The following is a 6204-nucleotide window of genomic DNA, read 5'->3' as shown; positions in this document are numbered from 1 at the left end:
CTTGCCTGTGGATTCCTGCTTCTCAAAGCCAGCAAGGGCATGTCAAATCTGCTCATGCTTGGAATCTCTCTGACTTTTCCTTGGGTCACATATCTCTTGCTTCACCTTCTGCCACACTTTTTTTTTTTCCTGAAAGCCAAAAAGATTCTTTGCTTTAAGGGGTGATGTATTTAGATTGAGAGCCCACCTGGATAGTGGGTCCTCTCCCCTCCCGTTTTAAGGTTTGTAACCTTGATTACATCTGCAAAGTCTCTTTTGCTATGTAACATAACATATTCAGTTTCCAAGTATTAGTGAGTGGGCAACTTCGAAAAACCATTCTGCTTACCGCGAAGAGTTTATATGCTTCAAAAAGTAGTGCTGATAGTGAGAAGATAGGTTTTAGAGAGCTATAAAAGAGAGGAATACATTTGTTTCTTCAACAAATATTTACTGAATAAACACTGCTTTCTAGTATTGTGATGTAAGATTTTAGCTTTTGAGCAATAGGATGCCATTGAAGGTTATAAAGCAGAAAGTGGTAGAATAATTTTTTTATTTTTTAGAAATATTAAATTGTTGTCAACAGGTTATAGGGCATATGTAAAATAGGAGAGACTGATGGTTTCTCTCTTTCACAAGTACAGTCTAGATATAGAGAGATAAGAGCCTACCTCAGAAAGCTGGCAGTAGGAAAATAAAGGAAAGGATGACTTTGAGAAAGCCACTAAGAAATAATTGACAGGATTCAGTGTGATATGGTGTGGCTGTGCCCTACCCAAATCTCATCTTGAATTGTATTCCCCAGGTGTTGAGGGAGGCAGCTGGTGGAAGGCGGATGGATCATGGCGGCAGTTCTCCCCATGCTGTTCTTGTGATAGTGAGTGCATTCTCATGAGATCTGATGGTTTTATGAGTGTTTTGGTAGTTCCTCTCTTGCTCTCTTCCCCTTTCTCCTGCCACCATGTGAAGAAAGTACATGCTCCCCCTTTGCCTTCCACCATAATTGTAAGTTTCCTGAAGCCTCCCCAGCCATGCAGAACTGTGAGTCAATTAAACCTCTTTCCTTTAAAATTACTGATTCTCAGGCAGTTCTTTATAGCAGTGTGAAAACGGACTAATACACAGTGCTTTGTGCTTGGAAAACGGCATAAAGGAGATGGAGGCAATGTGCAATGACTGAGAGAATTTGTAGAAGAGCAAAAAACACTGAAATGCCATTCTTCAATAGAGGCACCAGGTAAGCCAGCAGCACACAACAAAAATAAAAACAATAATTTTGCATTTCCATTTTATTGTTTTTTCCACTTGTTACAGGCTGTTAAAATGGCCGTTGCCTGTTATAGTGCATATCACCTTAACTTACCCACCAATAAATCTCAACATAACCCAGCTATTTATGTTTTATAATTCTTGCCTATGGACAGAAACAAAATGTCATTCTCCAAAAGTGTCTTTTCAACAAATACATAGGGAGAAATTAGAACAAAGTATGGACCAAAAGCATTCAAAAATGACTCAAGCTCAGAACACATTTGAACCCATTGAAGAGTATAAGTTGTAGTTAAATTAATCTTACCACTAGGGGAGGGTTGACATTTTTCTTATACATATTCAGATGTCTCCTGTTCTATGTGAACCAGAAACCTTAGGAAGAAATAAGGGAATAGACACAAAGCATGACACATATGGTGGGCATTTGCTTGAACTCTCAGACTGGAAGTTTTTTTTTAGAAAAAAGAAAAAAATTCAGTAAATCCTCAAAAAATTTTTCATTCAGGTCCATACCTTGCTACAGGTTTTATTGCTTCAGTTCTAGTTAAGGATAGTGTTTATTTTTAGGTTCATTTAATACCCAGAAACACAAGCAATGCTGAAGGTCACACTACAATCTGAAACTGTCTCAAATGTTTCTGGTTTGGCTTCACCAAAAATGCATTGTGCCAAACACTTTTCGTCCTTAATTTTTAAACCCTTGTATATTTTTAAACAAAATGCAATCCACATGTTTCTTATACATTTACACTTAACTCGTCAAATTCCTCTTGTGTAAAGAGTGACTTGGAGACCAAAAAGGAATTGGAAATTATTTATTTGCCTTTGAAGCTTTTTTTGTTAGGAAAGGAACAGCGTGTTCTTTGGAATAATTCACATTAGACAACCAGGTGTTCAGTAAACCTGAAGTATTTAAATAACATAATCTAGAAAATCTACATTTGTCTATTCATCTTGCTTCCCCTTGATTACTAATATAATGATAATATTCATCATTTTTCATCATCATCAGTCATAATGCTATTATGTTATCATTTACTATTATTATTGTTAGAAACTTAATAGGAACATTGGTGGTATTATAAGCATATGTACATTTTGTAACTTCTTCATTTATGAAGTACTTTTAACTCACTCATTCTTAAATACTTCAGTAGTGAAAGGCTTCCATGCTCTGTAGTATATACCTTTTTTCATTTCCTGTTGCACCATCAGACCGAGAAAAAGAATTTGCCAATTGCTTTACGTCCTCCACAAAGCTTCTTTTTGGTGATATCAATCTCACTTCTACTTTTATGACTTTGAGTGTTCTCTTCATCTCCCTTAACTTTTTTAACCTTCTCTTTTCAGAGCCTTGTTTGTCTCTGTCTTTATAATTTGAATTGACTAATATCATCCTAAAATATTTCATCACTGAGCTGAAAGTTCCTGTCATAATGCTCCCATTTATGTCTTCTTTATAACAGTGGATACAACATTGTTTTAATTTGCTTATTCTCTGAATTATACATTGTTACAGATCTCCAGGTGTGCCTAAAGAATCTTGGGGATGTGTGTTCTGAAGCTAAAGAGACCCCTAAGCATCCTGCAAAGTAAGTTCTATGTCTTTTTTCTTCACGTCTTCTCATGGTGTTTACTTGCAATTGTTACAACAAACAATTTCAGTCAATGTGCCTGCTTGGCACTGTATTTGTTATATGACGTGTGCTATTTGTTTTCTCCATGAAAATATTACAATAAAATACCAGATAAAAGTAAATTTTGACCCTGTCTCCCTTTAAAATTAGATTACATGTTTTTAATTTATTATGTGAAGCTTAGGCCTTTATATATTATATCTATATGTATATATATATATTTTTTTAATTTAACTAAGGTCTCGAAAACATTGCACAGAAAAAGAAGAGTGGTGAATAAGATCTTAATCAAAACTACCATTTATCAACTATTGTTCATTCATAAAACAGATACCAATGCACAAGAATTTGGGACATAGCTTAAGCTTTCTGCTCGATGCTGGTGACAAAGAGGAGAAAGACAACTTCTACTCTCAGACAACTTAGTCTGCTTTAGGAGTTACTAACACAGACAATTTCAACACTGGATGAAAATGATGGGACAAAGGTTAAAGGAGAGAGGAGTGCATCTCAGCTGAGTTTCAGAAAAAAAAAGTTTTGAAGAGATCTCAATGTTAGGTAAGCTGTGCAAGTTAATCAATATAACGTGCAGGCAAAACAGAAAGCCTTTATTTAATAGACATAGTTATTAGTTAATAACAATAACAATTAATCCTTCTAATGATTGTAGAGGTAAATACTGTTATTATCCTAATTTTACAAGTGAGAAAACATAAGTTACATATAACATTTAAGTGAGGCCGGGTGTGGTGGCTCATGCCTGTAATCCTAACACTTTGGGAGGCCGAAGTGGGTGGATCACTTGAGGCCAGGGGTTTAAGACCAGCCTGGCTAACATAGTGAAACCCCGTCTCTACTAAAAATACAAAAATTAGTTGGGCATGGTGGTGCACACCTGTAGTCCCAGCTACTCGGGAGGCTGAGATGGGAGAATCTCTGGAACCTGCCCAACCAGGACCACAGAACAAGAGTCTATCTCAAAAAAAAAAAAAAAAAAAAAAAAGTTAAGTGAATTGCCCAAGGACAACAGCCAACAGCTGACACAGCTAAGACTTAACTATATGCAGTATTCACCCAGATCCCCAGCTCTGAGCCCCTACATGAGGCTTCCAATATGGAACTTACCCACTCATGGAAAAGCAGCAAACAGTCGAGGAACAGCAAGTGTTTGGCATTGCCTCAGGGCAAGCTACATCTGAGATAATGTCAAGAGATGAATGAAGCTGAAAAAGTAAAGGGGAACAGTGTTATATGGAAAAACTAGGATTTTATCTTAAATGAGTCATTATAATCCTAGGAGTGACAGGGTGTTATTTCAATATTGGGAAGAAAATTCTGACAGGATCTTGGGATGTGGAATATAAAATGGCTAAATTGAGAGTCAAAAGACCTGCTGAAAGGTATTTGTGGTAATACAAGTGAACAAGAGAGGAAATACGATTGGAGGGGAGCTGAAACCTACAAGTATTATTCTACAAGTGAACATTGTAGGACTTGGTAAGCCGCTGGTGCTGGACAAAAGAAAGAAGGTAATGTCTGGAGTGATACCCGTGAGTTTCTGATGACAGCAACGTTGTCGATAGTAGCCAATCTCTGAAATAAGGAAGAAGAAAAAGAGACTCAGAAATTAGAAAATGCGGCCGGGCGCGGTGGCTCACGCCTGTAATCCCAGCACTTTGGGAAGCCAAGGCGGGCGGATCATAAGGTCAAGAGATCAAAACCATCCTGGCCAACATGGTGAAACCCCATCTCTACTAAAAATACAAAAATTAGCCAGGCGTGGTGGTGGGCGCCTGTAGTCTCAGCTACCTGGGAGGCTGAGGCAGGAAAATTGCTTGAACCTGGGAGGCGGAGGCAGTGAGCCGAGATGACGCCACTGCACTCCAGCCTGGCGACAGAGTGAGACTCCATCTCAAAAAAAAAAAAAAAAAAAAAAATTATACAATGCTCACTCACAGTACAATGTCAAGAGAGGAGTTTGAAACTTTGTATTACCTTTTTAAAAATGTGTGTTTAAAATACATACATAAGCTCTGCTGAAAAAACGAACAGCCACTAATTGTGAATGGCAAAATTTATTCAAATTTTTAATTTTCCTCTGTATTTTCTAAATTTTCTGTAATGACCATGAGTTAATTATATTTCTATTGAACTAAAATTAAATTTTATCAGAAGTCTTCTATTTTTATTTTTTCCATCAGCTTTATTGAGTTACAACTGACAAAAATTGAATTTTTTTAAGGTATACAACAAGATTACTGGAAATATTTTAAACAGTGATGTTACTTACTGTTGCCTGGTATAAACTTCCTGAAAAACAAAATACAGCACTTACCAAAAATAAATGCTTTATTAACTTTAGATCAGAAATTCTCTTCTTAGGAAGCTATTTAAGGTTTTACATAATTGCCATCTATTTGTCTATAAATATCTTTATTGTTATGACATTTATAATACTGAAAAATTGGCATCAACAATTGGGTTATTGAAATGAATTATAGGATGAATGTGTTAATATATATTACTCATTAGAATAGTTATTTACAAAAGTATTTAGTTACCAGAAAAAATATTTGTGATATATGGAAATGGCAGGGTATTTATTTTTCTTTCTTGTATGCATGTAGGACAAGGTGATACTGATTTTCTTCTTTGACTTTGTTTTGTACATTTTGAAATCTATGTAATGTACCTACATATTAGTTATAAAATATGTCAATAAAAAAACATTTCATTTGTAACCTGAGCAGTGTTATTGCCTTTTATTCATTTCAAACAGGAAACCAACAAGGCCTGCAAAGTCACCTAGATCATGAAATTGACTATGTCAGGGGAGGCAATTGGTCACAATCGTGTTTGAAAATGAGGATAAGCATGGAGAGCCAATGATTACATTTCAAAATGTCCTTCATGGGTATGTGAATATGATAGTAGGAATCTTAGCTCCTCACTTAAAGAAAGAAGCATTAAAATTTGGAATTTTAGAGAGTGAGATGATAAAAAGATTCGTGGTATGGTATTACCATCTTCTTGGAATTTCTGAAAAACCATGTTCAGGACCCATACATAGATAACTGACTCCTTCATTTGAATTTTAGGTAGGTACTACCTGTGTTATTGTGTTTAGTTTCTGAGATAAATTGATAAGCATTCAGAAGTGATATGAGTTGACTTCTATAAAAAATGTGATGCTTGAGGTAATCATGTTTTCTGTTTTGTCCCATAAAAGTAACAGAATTTCTAGAAAATTAATTTGTTATTATGTCTCAACCTTAATCAGTTGTTGAAGAAAAAATAGCTATTTTAGATTAAT

General features: G+C 35.6%; 1 long non-coding RNA gene across 1 annotated transcript; it reads left to right on the top strand.

The window, feature by feature from the left end:
- The first annotated feature begins 1118 nt into the window (after positions 1-1118).
- Positions 1119-5729, top strand: LOC129532782 (uncharacterized). The gene is made up of 4 exons (XR_008678704.1): positions 1119-1219; positions 2774-2846; positions 3222-3449; positions 5671-5729. It is a non-coding gene; the product is annotated as an uncharacterized lncRNA (long non-coding RNA).
- The last annotated feature ends 475 nt before the right edge of the window (positions 5730-6204 follow it).

This window comes from Gorilla gorilla, chromosome 2, assembly GCF_029281585.2.
Source record: "Gorilla gorilla gorilla isolate KB3781 chromosome 2, NHGRI_mGorGor1-v2.1_pri, whole genome shotgun sequence".
NCBI classification, from domain to species: domain Eukaryota; kingdom Metazoa; phylum Chordata; class Mammalia; order Primates; family Hominidae; genus Gorilla; species Gorilla gorilla.
This window is presented reverse-complemented; position numbering and strand designations above follow the sequence as displayed.